The sequence below is a fragment of the Rhinoderma darwinii genome, chromosome 12 (genome assembly GCF_050947455.1).
Source record: "Rhinoderma darwinii isolate aRhiDar2 chromosome 12, aRhiDar2.hap1, whole genome shotgun sequence".
Classification (NCBI taxonomy): domain Eukaryota; kingdom Metazoa; phylum Chordata; class Amphibia; order Anura; family Rhinodermatidae; genus Rhinoderma; species Rhinoderma darwinii.
The window spans coordinates 16597083-16612996 of NC_134698.1; the positions used below are offsets into that span (position 1 = coordinate 16597083).

Sequence of the window (15914 nt, forward strand, 5' to 3'; positions counted from 1 at the left end):
TAATCTTTCCTCATAACTTAGATTCTCCATGCCCCGTATTAGCTTCGTTCCTCTTCTTTGTATTTTTTCCAACACCAGGGCATCCTTTCTATGAACTGGAGCCCAGAACTGAACTGCATATTCTAGATGAGGCTTCACTAATGCTTTGTAAAGTGGTAATATTACATCCCTGTCCCGCGATTCCATGCCTCTTTTAATACACGACAATATCCTGTTGGCCTTTGAAGCAGCTGATTGACATTGTGCCGTTATTTAGTTTATGATTTACAAGTACACCCAGATCCTTCTCAACAAGTGACTCCCCCAGTGTAGCTCCCCCTAGGACATATGATGCATGCAGGTTGTTGGTACCCAGATGCATAACTTTACATTTATCTACATTAAACTTCATCTGTCAAGTGGACGCCCAAACACTGTTTGTTTAAATCCGCTTGCAATTCATGAACATCTTCCATAGACTGAACATTACTACATAGCTTGGTGTCATCTGCAAAAATAGAAATAGTGCTATTAATCCCATCCTCTATATCATTAATAAATAAGTTGAATAATAGTGGTCCCAGCACTGAACCCTGGGGTACATTACTCATAACCGGCGACCATTCAGAGTAGGAATCATTGACCACAACTCTCTGGATACGGTTCTTGAGACAATCTTCAGTCCAATTGCCAACTTTATTTTCTAAACCTATAGTCCTTAATTTAACCATTAGACGTCTATGAGGGACAGTGTCAAATGCCTTTTCGAAGTCCAAAAACACTATATACATAGTATTGGTGCTCATCTTACATATCCTGTTGAAAATTGGTTAACTCAACCTACAGGGAAGATTAAAGGGGTTGTCTCATGAAGACAACATCTATCAATATATGTCCTATGAGAGCATAAAGACTTCATAGATGAGCTACTGCTCTGGCAGATTCAAGCTGTTCATGTATTTATATGGATGACCATTAATCTGAATGATTGCCTTGTAATACTACATTTTCCCTGTAGTAGCCACAGCTTCCCCCGACTGTTTCGTGGGAATGTCTGTAGTGCGTTGGCTCCCATTTGAAAGCGATTGCTGAGGAGAAAAATTGGTGGTATAATAATCGATGGCATCTTCTAGGAATATAAGTGGGGATACAATCACTGTGACCCCCACCGATCACTAGGATGAAGAGGAAGCAGCACTAGCAAAGTACCACTCCACTTTGCTTTTTATAGGCAGCCACATGGTCCACATGACCATTTTGGCTCCTTGAGAAAACCGAGTAGAACCGGCAGAAAAAAAAGTTTTCCGTCTTCCCTGGTTTCCATTTCAAGACAGACTCATTCCTACTTTTGGTTTCAAAACAAAAACAGAAGGGGGGACAGATTACTACAATGTTAGTGGGAACTTTGCTGCATTTGGCTATGAAAAAACAAACTTGCATTTTTGAGCCCTCGAAACTGCTGACCGTGCTATATGCAGGGAGGGGAGTTCAGCAGAACGATACCTATGCTGTCGGTCATGCAAGTTGCATGACCGAAAGATCTAAGTTTGATATCCCCTTAGGGTAGGCCATTATTATTAGATCGGTGGGGGTCGGCTCTTGCCCCCCCCCCCCCCACGATCAGCTGTGTGAAGGGGCCGCGGCGCTCGTACGAGCGCCACAGTCTCTTCATTGTTTACGTGGATTTCTTTTTAGTTCGTACCTGCACTTTCACAGCCGTTACGCATGTAACCGCGTGTACAAGTGCAGACGATTAAGAAATCCTGTATGAAGAGGTTGTGCCGATCCCTCAAGCGCTCCCACCGATCTAATAAGATGGCCTAACCTAATAAAAGGCCTTCAATTTTAAAACCCGGGTAACAACATAGAGGTAGCCGCTTCATGTTCAGTGCCTTCACTTCACTGAGCGCTAGCCCCTCTGGTCTAAATGACGGCTCTAGCGTCTAATCAGGACACCGCATTCAGAGCAGAGAGTGGCACTTGCAAACGCAGCATCAGGGATCATAAGAACTTAGATTTCGCGATCCTAACAGGCTTCGTTACGCTGCCTTCCTCATCCCGTATATAACACTGTCAGCACTTTAGAGGGCTGAAAGCTGCTGACCTTCAAATTTAGAACTGATGAATTAGTCCTGGTTGCTGTATAATTCTTAAAGTTACAGAACCAGTTTCTTTCTCTAGGTGGGACACTTTGTGTTTACTTGCCATATGACCTCTGTTGACCTGAATGAGTCCGTCTATCAAATTAATATGAAAAGCATTACCCCGAAGTGGGAGCGGCCGGCTAATTTCTTTTTCCCTTATTGAATTACAATGAGCATTGGTGCTACATACCGGAAATAGAGCACAATGAGCATTTTTCAGATTTATACATTTTGAGTATTCCAGATTTTTCCATACCATAGGGAAAAATTTTGCCGACAATAGGCCGATTTCCAAAAACGGTCTCCGGTGGGAATAGCATTTTATAGGTAGCTTTATGAATTGCTGCTGTTCATATATTATTTACAATGGAGGGTTTTGATCTTACAAAAGTAGTAAAGACCAAACTAAAAGAGACTGTACAGCACCCCCGCATTGCATAAATATTCAGCTTTGAAATTAGCATATATACATAATTAATGAGTATCTGCAACATATATGCTATGTGTTTGTTTTATGCAGAACGTGCTTTCGCCTATGGTACGTTTTAATTTATTTCTGCCTTCTAGTAACTTGTTTTACTGTTTGATTTTTTATTTTTTTATTTATAATTACATTGCTAAATTTTTTTAAATTCAGTACGCGCACACTTTCTTACTCTATATTATAGTAAAATTCAGTTTTCGATTAAACTGGCCAAACATATTAAGATTTCCTGCTAAGAAATGAGCAGACAGCAATCCTCTGGAGTAATGATCTAAGACAGTGACCTAAACAGATCCGTGTCCCCCCCGCGCCACCACTGAATAAAGGAACGATAACCTTATTTTATATCAAATACAATTTTATATTTCATCATATAATGTTTCAAGAACTTATTGTCATGCACACTAGTCTATCTAGAGCGTGATTATTCAAAGAGTTATGATTGTCAAGTTGTTTTCCTGCAGAAAAGCTTATAGGTGTGTTTTTTCAGACCGCCACCATTAGGGTAAGTTCACACAGGGCGGATAAGCTGCGTAAAAATATACAGCGTATCCATCCTGGAAGCCGCAGCGAATCTCTTTCCGAAAATCCACACCAAATTGCGAAAATACTTGTAGGATAAAAAAAAAGTTCATACTTGCCCTGCTCTCCGTTGTCATAGTGACGCGATCCTCTGTTGTGAGAACAGCCCGGCCTCCTGGAATGACGCTGCAGTCCAGGTTACCGTTGCAGTCAAGTATTGGCTACTGCAGTCACATGGAATGCAACCTCATCCCAGGAGGCTGGGCTGTTCTCAGAACAGAGGACCGCGTCGCTATGACCACAGCCAGGGGTAAGTATGGTTAAAAAAAAAAAAAATTCTTATTTCCTGATTTGCGATTTTTGCAGCAGAAGGAATTTCCGCTTTTCTGCCGCAAAAATCACAGCAATTGTCTATATATTGCAGGTTTTTCCACCCCATTGAATTCAATGGCGGAAAATCCGCAACAGAAGAGCAGCAATTCCACAGCATAAATTGCCATGATTCGGATTAAAAAAACCATACCGCAGGTCAATTTATGAACCGTTTCTCAGCAGTTTTTTTTTCCCCCTGTGTGTGGGTGAGATTTGTTCAAACCTCACCCGCTCTGCTGCTACTGTACTACGCTGTGGATTTTCTTCAAGGAAAATGGGTACGGAAAATCCAGTCTTTGTGTGTCCCTACCAATACACATAAATGGAGCCCCAAGTTGCTGTTCTCGGCCAAAGAGTTTGTATTCATGCACAAGCCACTCAATAGAAAAGAACAAGACCATTGGAAACAGATGAGCGTTCCCATCTAAGGCTGGGTTCACACGAGCATGTTCGGTCCGTAAAGGACGGAACGTATTTCGGCCGTAAGTCCCGGACCGAACACACTGCAGGGAGCCGGGCTCCTAGCATCATAATTATGTACGATGCTAGGAGTCCCTGCCTCTCCGTGGAACTACTGTCCCGTACTGAAAACATTACAGTACGGGACAGTTGTCCTGCAGCGAGGCAGGGACTCCTAGCGTCGTACATAACTATGATGCTAGGAGCCCGGCTCCCTGCACTGAGTTCGGTCCGGGACTTACGGCTGAAATACGTTCCGTCCTTTACGGACCGAACATGCTCGTGTGAATCCAGCCTTAAGGTAATCACGCCGGCACAGCTGTTAAATAGCCTGTTTATAGCCGTGAGTTTTTGCGGGTAAAATGTCCCTTTACCTACAAAAACGTGCAGCTTATAAGGGGGGTATTAATTAATGAACATACGATTTTGCAGGTAAAGGGTCATTTTACCCGCAACAACGCGTGCCCTTTAACAGGCTATTTGACAGCTGTACCGAAAATGTTGCCGATGCAGTTGTTGGACGCATCGCGACCGGGTCAGTGCCGCTCCATGTGGCCTTACCCGAAATGTTTCTATTCGTTGGATGACCTGAGGTTAATTATAATTTTATCTTCAATCACAACAATACCAAGGAAATCATGATGTTGAATTTTGACAACTTCTTTGTTATTTGGCAAAGTAGACTGGTTAAACCAGAAGTCTTTTGAAATTGTTTTGTATTCTTTTCCAGGCCGATGGGTGCTGACAACTATTAGGTACCCAGGAATTTTCTTCAATCAATGTATAAAATGTATCCTAGAAATTCACATACTTTTACCAAGCTGTTCCAGGCTCTCAGGAAGATGATGGTAACTCAACAAACCATACATTACAACAGTGGTGCGCAGAAGCGTATTCCTGAAGGTACTAACACGTCAAACCCGGAAGCAGCAAAAGACCATACGTGAGTCCATTCCTGCCAGCTAAGAACAGGGTTCAGAGGTTCATTGGACACCGTTTCAGAAAATTATACAGTAGATGGGAGTGATGTTATTCCTGGAACACATTAGGTTTTCACTTTATGGTCACGGTCTACCCACCTAATGGCTACTCCAAGCAGGATAACATGCCATATTACAAAATATAGTCATGTTAAAGAAAGGACACCCCATCTAAAGTATTTTTACTACATGTGGCCATATCTATATTTAATCTTCGTTCAGTATATAAAGGTGAAAATTCACCAATATATCATTTACTTCATCGGAAAAAATAAGGACATTATTGCCCCCTTTGGTTCGAGATCTAGTATCCAAAACTTCTTGCCATCTTTTCTCTTCTCCACATCCCTTTTCCCTTATTTAAGCCCTTTTGGCAGAGGCAACCTCCAGCAGGCATTTGTTTTAACTGTTTATCCATGTCGGATATCGACTTGGAGAGATTTTTTGGGAATTCTCTTAGCTGTGCGATGTTTGAGTGGTTTCTTGCTTTCAAAGCCATTTGAAATCCTTTACAGCATCTTGATGGGATTCAGATCCAGGGTTTGACTTGGCCAGAAACCCCTTCCCGACATTTGACAAACACTTGCGTCATAGCCGGGAAAGGTCAGTATGTAGCCGGCCCGTGGGCTAGAGGCAGGGCTTAATAGAAGCCAGTGAAAGATAGAATACACTGCAATACATAAGTATCGCAGCGTATGGTACCAGCCAGCGATTGCTTGTTCAAATCACCTAGGGGGGCTGAAAATAAAGTTAAAAAAAGTTCATGGTTTTTATTACATTTTTTTACCAATTTTATGTGTTTTTTTTAACAAATAGTTTTATCCCAAAGGGAGGTTTTCCCTAGGTAACATAGTATCATAGTTTGTAAGGCTGACAAAAGGACATAAATCCATGCAGTTCAGCCTTTTGATCTGCAATGTTGATCCAGAAGAAGGCAAAAGCCCTCATGTGGCAAAAGCCAATTTTCCTCATCTTGGGGAAAAATTATTTCTCGACTCCAAATCTGGCAATCAGAATAAATCCCTTGGTCAATAACCCTTCTACGATAACCTAGTACCCGTCAATTGTAATATCATTACACTCAAGAAAGACATCCAGGTCCCTTTTTAAACTCTTTCACTGAATTCATCATCACAACATCCTGTGTCAGAGAGTTCCATATTGTCACTGCTCTAACAGTAAAGAATCCCCTTCTATGTTGGTGTAAAAACCTTTTCTCTAGACGTAGTTGATGCCCCTTGGTATAGTTGCAGTCCTGGGTATAAATGGATGATGAGCGAGATCTCTGTATTGACCATTTGCATTGCAAAGGGTAAAATCCAAGTTGAAAGTCTGCGACATGTGAACTAAGCTTAAAAGCGGCTCTGCGCTTCTTCTAGGGTTAGACAGGTGAAATTTTTTCGGCGAGGTAACTTTATCCTTCTGCATTTCACCCAACTTTTTATTTTCCTCTGTAAACATATTTAGTAAGTTGGCTTTTTCCTCATAACTTTTTAAAAGGCCCACATTTCTTTTTTTTTTACTACTTTTTTTTATAGAATTTAAGAAACATTTTTAGGGTCGGTTTTACTCTCTTTGGCAATGAGTCTCCTTGGCACCAGCTTTGCTGATCTTATCTGTCTTTTACATCATTTTATTTTTTTCCTTTTAGAGCTATTTAGTGCTTTTTCATTGCCTTCGTCGGTTCATCAGTCAATAGTCTTGCGATGATATTCTTTCGGACAGTAAGGACAATAGTTGCGACATTACAACAAGAAAGAGCAAACCAAACAATGTCTGAGGTTTTAAAAATGACAGGTTCCTCCAACACCCTCTTTTACGATGTTCTAACCATTTGCCCTGGATTTAGATCTTTAAGGCTGTGATAAATTCCTAACTTTTTCCACAGAAGGAAATAGCATATCTGAATATTTAAAAAATTATTGCTGTCATTGTTCATTTTTTGTATTCAATTCCATAAGATAAAACTTTACGTGTCCACATTTGTAAAAAAAAAAAAAGACTTTACATAGGTAGTACTTTAGGCTGGTTTCACGAACATGGCAGTGAATTCATCATACTCAGATAGCCTGCGCAGTTTTCAGATCTTAATCCAAGAGAATTCTGCTCCACGGAGGTTTCTGTCCTCCCTGAGCTCGCCTTAGGACACCTGTGTTACGGTTTGACCGGTGTACCGCCCCAATCAAACTTCCCACCTACTACGGTCCTTGGAGCGAGAGGAGATTCACGGTATCAATGTAAGGTCAACATAGACAAGAATTTGTAAGGAATGGTTTCAGCACTTTATTAAATACATGCAACAATGAGGGCAAAACGGGATCCAGCCCAATAAGACAAAGGTGTACCTAATGAAGAGACCACTGTCGATAAAGATCTGACCACATTTTAGACCAAAAATATGCAGAAATTTATAACATTCTGTAGGGTTAATAAACTTTTCGTAAGTAGACTAACAGGTAGAATTTTGGCCAAAACTGTGAAAAAAAAAACAACAAAAACACCACTTAGACTTTGCCAAATCAAGCAAATTAGCATTTTCAGCGATTTATTTTGATTTGTTACCGGTGAATCGCATAAAGTGATGAGGACTATTTTAGTTTGCTCAACACAGGCTACACAGCTTTTTTTTTTTTTTGTTGCTTTCCTGACTCGCAGACAGTCATGAGGAGCTGCGCCAGATAACACAAGCTTTAAATAGAAATAGACACGTGCCATCTTCTCCAAAAGCTGCCATAGTGGGCGAGTGAGAGTACACATAGACTGTCTCTATTATACTATAGCAATCAACACAGCAAAGTCATTCAGTAGCACCAGCAATACTTGTATTTCACGCCTTAGTAGGAGCATAGTTTTTCTGTAAAACTAGTGGAACTTGGGTACCTGGCTCCATTAAAGAAAATAACCAAAAATCTGGTTAAATTTAGAGAAATTGGTGTAGCTTGGCATCAAACACTGGCACCAGATGTGGTTGAACTGGAAGAGTAGAGCAACAATATTCTAGTGCCATAATGTATCTGAATGCTAGGATGCCAAGCAGCAAGTGAATTGCAACAGTAGATATAGAGGGCTACCATGGCTAGCAAGTATTAGGCTAGGGCTACACTGCGACTTTGGCGACAACAGAGGTCGCGCTTCCAAAGATCGCTGTGTTGCGCAGCATATATTGCAGTAATGTGCGTTGCGACCCACACGTTGCCGTTACCATCACAATAGATATCCAGACTTTTTGTATTTCTTGCAACTGCCAAGCTGCAGTCGCGGCAACTTGCAGGTCGCAACGCTGGCACATTCACTTACATTACTGCAATGTGTGCAGCGTGTTACAGCCAACCTGTGGTTCACCCAAAGTCGCTGTGTAGCCATACCTTAGAATGGATAACTGTGTTACATCAAGATAACAAGGAGTCTAAAACTGTCACTTTCAGCCAGAGTGCCTCCTTCTCACTTCCCAGACCACTGTTCTTGGAGAATATCAATATCTATATGAACAGAAATCTCCGATCTTTCTGCCTATATTATTATTGGCAAACCAGAGGACTAACCTAAAGCTCCTGGGCCCCAATAAAAATCTATAGCATCCCCATGTTCAATTAATAATATTGTTGTCTTCTTATGTGACAGAGGGGCCTTTGAGGCCAGTTGCAATCTCTGCACGCCCTATATCTATGCCCGGACTCTGACTGGCCCATCGGGTAGCCGGTGAATTATGTGGTGGGTATCTGTGAGTCACTGGATGTAACTGTACTGTATTCACTTATATGATCTACAGAGTGACTGTGTAGGACTGTTATCTACCACTATATGGCCATTGTATGTTGGTAATATTGGTCTTTGTATACTAGTTTTTATTCAGTAACAGTATGGGGGTATTAGTCCGTCACTAGGTGGTTATGGTATGGCGGTATTATTCAGTAACAGTATGGGGGTATTAGTCCGTCACTAGGTGGTTATGGTATGGCGGTATTATTCAATAACAGCATGGTGGTATTATTCAGTCACTATGTGGTGTTTATTGTGGTCATAGTGTAGTGGTATTATTCAGTAACAGAATTGTGGTAATATTCAGTCACTATGTGGTGATAATATGTGGTTATGATGTGGAGATATTATTCAGTAACACTATGGTGGTATTATTCAGTCAGTATGTGGTGGTAATATGTGGTCATGGTGTGGAGGCAGGGCCGGCCTTAGGATGGATGGCACAATGTGCGGGACTCCCTATTGCTGCTCTACAGAAGGCAAAATGTAACCACATCTATAGACACACACACACACACACACACACACACACACACACACACACACACACATATATATATAAATACACAGACAGGAACATATACAAATACATCGAATCACATATATATATATACAATCACAAAGACACATTCACAAACAGACCCCATATATACCGACGCAGGCACACATATACACAGTACAGAGAATAGTAGATTTCACATGCAGTCCTATGTAACATCACAGATAACACACAGTAATAACTCTCTGAGTACAGATAATGTAGTAGATGTTACCTGCAGTCCTATGTAACACAGCTGATAACACAGTGATAACTCTGATTACAGATAATGTGGTAGTAACTATACCCACAGGCACATATAAACACTAACAGAGGCATATATATATATATATATATATATATATATATATATATTTATATCATGCAGTGCACTTCCAAACTGCAGATACACTTTAAATAGATTATTTCCATGAATTAATTGCCATGAATTGGTTAAACGTTTATACGGTATATTAGGGGCAGCAGGGTATATAAGGGGCATCAGGGTATATAAGTGGCAGCAGAGTATACAAGGGGCAATAGAGTATACAAGGGGCAGCAGGGTATATAGGAGGCAGCAGGGTATATAGGAGGCAGCAGGGTATATATGGGCCAGCAGGGTATATAGGGGGCAGCAGGGTATATAGGGGCAGCAGGGTATATAAGGAGCAGCACGGTATATAAGGGGTAGCACATATATCTTCATTTTATCTGTTGTACTTTAATACTGAACACACACATTTACAAAGAGCCATAAACACATGCAGACACATAAACACACACATACTGTAACATATACACAGAGACATATTGTATACACACACATATATACACAGAGACACACATAGACACTTATCATCTCTCCATGTTGACAGGATCACAGGCTTCTTGCAGGACGGGCTGTGGGTGGAGCTTGCTGTTCTTCTCTTGCTCCTCGACTCCTGTTTACTCCGTGTGTGTAACTAAGAGCAGAGCACAGAGTAGAGGCAAAGCCCAGTGGCGCCCCCTACATTCTGGGAGAGTGCAGCGCCCTGTGCACTCGCGCAGGTCACACAACCCTAAGGCCGGCCCTGTGTGGATTTATTATTCACTAACAGAATGGTGGTATTATTCAGTCACTATGTGGTGATAATATGTGGTCATGGTGTGGCGATATTATTCAGTAATAGTATTCAGTCACTATGTGGGTATTGTGGTATTATTCGGTAACCGTACGGGGGAATTATTCAGTCACTATGTGGTTATGGTGTGGTGGTATTATACAGTAACAGTATGGTGGTATAGTTCAGTCACTATGTGGTGGTAATATGTGGTCATGGTGTAGAGGTATTATTCAGTAACAGTATGGGGTATTATTCAGTCACTATGTGGTTATGGTGTGGAGATATTATCCAGTAACAGTATGGGGGTATTATTCAGTCACTATGTGGTCATGGTGTGGCGGTATTATTCAGTAACTGTATGGGGGTATTATTCAGTCACTATGTGGTTATGGTGTGGCGGTATTATTCAGTAACCGTATGGGGGAATTATTCAGTCACTATGTGGTTATGGTGTGGTGGTATTATTCAGTAACCGTATGGGGGAATTATTCAGTCACTATGTGGTTATGGTGTGGTAGTATTATTCAGTAACAGTATGGGGGTATTATTCAGTCACTATGTGGTCATAGTGTGGCGGTATTATTCAGTAACTGTATGGGGGTATTATTCAGTCACTATGTGGTTATGGTGTGGCGGTATTATTCAGTAACCGTATGGGGGAATTATTCAGTCACTATGTGGTTATGGTGTGGTGGTATTATTCAGTAACAGTATGGGGGTATTATTCAGTCACTATGTGGTCGTAATATGTGGTCATGGTGTGGAGATATTATTCAGTAACAGAATGGCTGTATTATTCAGTCATTATGTGTTTGTAATATGTGGTCATGATGTGGCGGTACTATTTGTCTTTTGTACAGTATTATCATTGGTAATATTGGCCTTGGTATACTGGATTTTGTTTAGTATGATGATATTTGGTCTTTGTATAGTTGTGTTAGGTGGTAAATTTATGACTGTATAATTTAGAGGTATATTATCAGACATAGAAAATGTCCTTGTAGCTATGTTATCTTTAAGAATAGGAACGTCTTTGCATCCAAGCAACAACCGGAAGTGGGTGGCGAGGGGTGTGTCAGTGATTGTGGCCTAGGTGCAAAGTTAGCCTTTGGGCCCAGAGGAAGTAGTAAAATATGAAATAAACTATACAGATTTGGTATCGCTGCAACTATAATAACATGTAGAATAAAGTTCTAATTTTGTTTATACCGCACCACATAAAACAGGTCCTCATATAGCCACTAGAGGACGCACTGTGGCCTATGTGTGCACATATGGAGGCCAACCTATTCCACTGTTTTTGGGCATGTCTATCTTTGCAGGTTTTCTGGCGACAGCTATAGGTCTTTGCTAGAGATCATTGGAGCACTTCGGGACAACTAACACCCTAATGGGCTATTTTTGGGTATCTGTCCAGATCCACACAAGGGTCAAACAGAGAATATAAGCTTTTATACTATGTCTCAGCTGCTGCCTGTGAATCTATCCTGCAGGACTCGATATCTCCAAATCTCCCCCCCCCCCCCATATTATGCCTCTTTCTCAACAAATTATCATATGTATTTCGTATAGAGGCAATCTTAAGTGGGAGCCTATTATTAACACCCTTCCGCTTCGAATTTGGACAAAACTTTATACGTGTTCTCAATATACCACCTGGTATTTGGATTGCCAATTACATCAGAACCCTCCTACTTGTTTGATTGACTGGACATCATCCTCTCTAAACTAAACGCCCCCTTAGTGCAATGGAGTCTTCCTTCCCTTACAGACGCCCCCCCCCCAATCCCTTTGCCTATAGATGTGTTTCAGCGATAACTTGCACATTAACTTCCTCTGTGTCCAGATATTTATGGATTTTCTATAGCTCGACACCTCCATCTTGGCGTATCTTTAACTGTATATACCTTCCCTCCCTTAACTTCCACTACCCTTACCCTGTGTTATGATATGTTTTAAAAAAGAGAAGTTGTGTTAAAAAAACACTTAATAAAAACATTAAACAATAGTAACAATTGCCATAACTTTAGTATAGTTTAGATGCCCAAATCTACTTTATAGGCCATGGTCAGCTGTGTTTTATGGGGGATGACTTATGTGTGTGTGTAAGCTCCCTAATAACTTAAATAACTAAAAACATAGGGAAAATGGGCCATTTTACCCACTTAAATGCTCTAACGAAACTTTGCTGTCTTAAAGTGAGCCTGAATAGAATTCATGTAAAAAAATGTTGATCCCTTTTCGGCGCTGTTCCTCTCTAGTAGTGTGTTCCTGGCGGGCCTTGCCAGTGGGTGACCACAAATTATGTATTTAGACAAAAACCGGGTCTGTGACCACGAGAAAGGGATAAAAACTATTTATTGCAGTGTTTTTAAATAGGTTAAAAGTATAAAAGCTACGCGTTTCGAGACCGGACCGGTCTCTTCCTCAGGCTAAAAACAAATTTAAAGTGAGTCTATCATTTCTGACTATTTAAGGAATATATTAGAGCATTGCATGCATAACTATTCCCCGATATGATATTAATGCAATCATTTCTTTCATCCGTGACAACCTGTAGGGGAATGTATGTTTGCCTGAGACCGGCAGTCCAATGATGGGCTACAAACTGCTCTAATTGGCAAACTGCATTCTGCTTACCAGTCAGCAGGGCAAGTGCAAGGAATTTTATTTCTCCCAGAGCCTTGAAGATAGTGATTTCAATACTCTCCTGGTAAAGCTAGAGCTTCTGATAATTACATATTAAGGATTTTTTTTATTTACGCAATGCCCTGATATATTATTTGAAGGGATTCTGGAGGTGATGTTTGCTTTTTAGAATTTTTTAATGTGTCCAGATCAAAATCATATACACCCATCTGAAGACCTCAATAAGAACCCAATCTCAATATCATCATTAGTGTGTATGGCAGCGGGTGCATGGTGATGTGCAGGTGCAGCAGAAGCAGCAGTGTGGAGCAGACATTGACATGTAATGGGTGGGAACACTCCTCTGTATTTCTCTTTCGTACAAGTCTGTAGGAGAAGAAGGAGCGAGGCTTCAGTGCTTATTGCCTTCATCCCTCTCCCCTCCCCCTACACAACAGTATCTCCACTGTTACTGGCATTCATCCTACAAATGACTGCTTGAATGCAGTGCTGTGCTGCTGGCTCCATCCACCGAGTGCAGCCTACTGGAGGGGGAATATAGGAGCAGGCATCAGCCTAGAAGACCGAAGGAAAACGGTGGGCGATTTATAGGGCATTGCCAGTGAACATCAGGACCATAAATGATGCAGGATAGTACAGGGATAATGGTCTTTCTAGAGATCACTACAGACCTGATTGGATTTAATCTTGATACCCAGCTGTTGCAAATGTCTTAGATGGAAGGAGTGATTTCTGGATTAAAGGTAAGAATAGAAGAGGACCATAATAATATTTTATATATATATATATATATATATATATATATATATATATATATATATATATATATATATATATATATATTTATTTATCTATATAGATACACACATATATATATATATATATATATATAGATATATATAGATAGATATATAAAATTTATATTTATATATACAGATTTCATTAGTTGAATACATCTGGTCAATATGTTTGTTCATTTGCGGATATATACAGTTGCTTATAATAAAGCCACAGGGTTGGACAGTGTTTTTCTTCAAAGAATCATGTAAGTTCACTGGAGCTAATATCTGGCCTCAGTTTTTATGAGCATTATAGTTTTTTATGTTGGGTTTTCTCCTATAATATAAATGGTGTGGAGGTGACCTGCATATGGAGGGATCCAAGTGTTACATAAGAATCTTGGAGAATATATATATATATATATATATATATATATATATATATATATATATAGAGATAGATAGATAGATAGATAGATAGAATATTTTTGTAATTCTTCGATCTGGATAGACACATTTGTTTAACACTATGACAGGTTGAAACAACAAATGTTCTAGATAGATGCTTTTTATGAGTGAGATAGCACTGTATATGTTAAAATAAGGATTGTGACACTGAATTTGTTGTTGAGTGTAATGAAAAAATATTCAGGCATAGGTTGGCAAGTGAATTGTGTCTCTGGGTTCACATGTACCATGTGTGGCAGTCAAAAATGCCCAGTGGGCCTCGGGTTAAGATATTAAATTATATGCCACATTACTAATACCAGTTCTAAGAATAAATTTTTTTTGTGACTCCTCTATTAGAAGGGGGCAGTGTCTGGGTGTTGGAACTTCTGCATCTAATGTGCAAAAAAGAAAAAAAACATTCTTCTATTATACTCAAAAATGGAATTCTGCATGGAAAATATTGACCTTTTAGGTCTGTGGAGATGTTACAAAGTACTTTTAAGGACCCTGCTGATGCCTGTAATGGAAGGCGCTCAATAATGCATCCAAACCCTTTTACTGCTTGTCGGAGATTTCCATAACTTGGGATCTTTATCGTATCACCAAATTCACTGTCTCTTCCAATCACCGACTTAATTACAGATTCCCATTTACAAATAAAACTTGATAAATGAAAGAGCGGTTCAAGCATATTTCCGAACAACATGGCCACTTATATTCTGAGTATCGATGGGAGACCCAACATACAGGTGCTCACTCATGTCAGAAGATTCTTTAAAAAATCACTTATGTCTTCTTCATCATGAAACCTGAGATGTTTTCATAATTTTTTATCAAGTCTGATAACTTTTTTCTCTTGTTCTGTAACCAACTTTTCCAAAATTGACATTTTTTGGACAAGCACTTGAACTTGTAAATGATCCTTTCACACAAGCTGATTACAATGGAGTCTCGCTGCTCAAGGCCCCATTACTTAGAGCAGCTATTTGCAAAGCTTGTGGGTTGAAACTGCAATAGAGATACAGAAAAAGGAAAGCAGACAGGGTTGCCAAGCAAGTCCGTAAACATCAATGTAGTCCATTACTTTATATGGGTTTCCGTGTGTTTCTCCTGACTTAAGAGCCATGATAGACTCTCGACTTTAGTCAATAAAAGAAGTCCAAATCAGGACTTAAAGGTGTTGTCTGTAAGAAGGGTCACCAATGATAAGATGATTGTGGGTGGTCTACTAGGACCTATCTGTGACCAACTATTATTGGGGTGTATATTACATGGATGAACCTGTTTCTCTAGAGCACTCTCTTTTAGGCTCTGTTCACATCTGCATCGGAGGCTCCGGTATTGTGTCCGGTGAAATCACGGACACCCGGACGGAAAGCTGACGGAATCCATTAAAGTCAATGGGTTATGTCGGCAACCAGTGTTGTGCAATGAACCGTTGGTTCCGTCATTCCCTTGTTCTGCTCCTCTGATGGAGCAAACCAATGGAACACACCAACGTAGGTGTGAACCCAGCCTTAGCACTTTACTGTTCTGACTGATTGTGATGACCTCAAATATGGGACCCCATCCATACACTCGGAATTTACGGATAGGCAGTCAAAAATGTTGTCTAAACCAGACAGCCCCTTCAAATGAGCTTGACATGGCCTACGATGGCATTGGAATATGGGATTCCTAAAATAGACAAACGCTG

General features: G+C 40.3%; 1 protein-coding gene across 1 annotated transcript in view; it reads left to right on the plus strand.

Moving 5' to 3' along the window:
• Positions 1-13319: 13319 nt before the first annotated feature.
• Positions 13320-15914, plus strand: part of TMEM121 (transmembrane protein 121) — a 60469-nt gene continuing 57874 nt past the window's right edge. The window contains exon 1 of the mRNA XM_075843283.1: positions 13320-13732. The gene's annotated coding sequence lies outside the window, so the exon portion shown is untranslated. The remainder of the gene's footprint in view (positions 13733-15914) is intronic.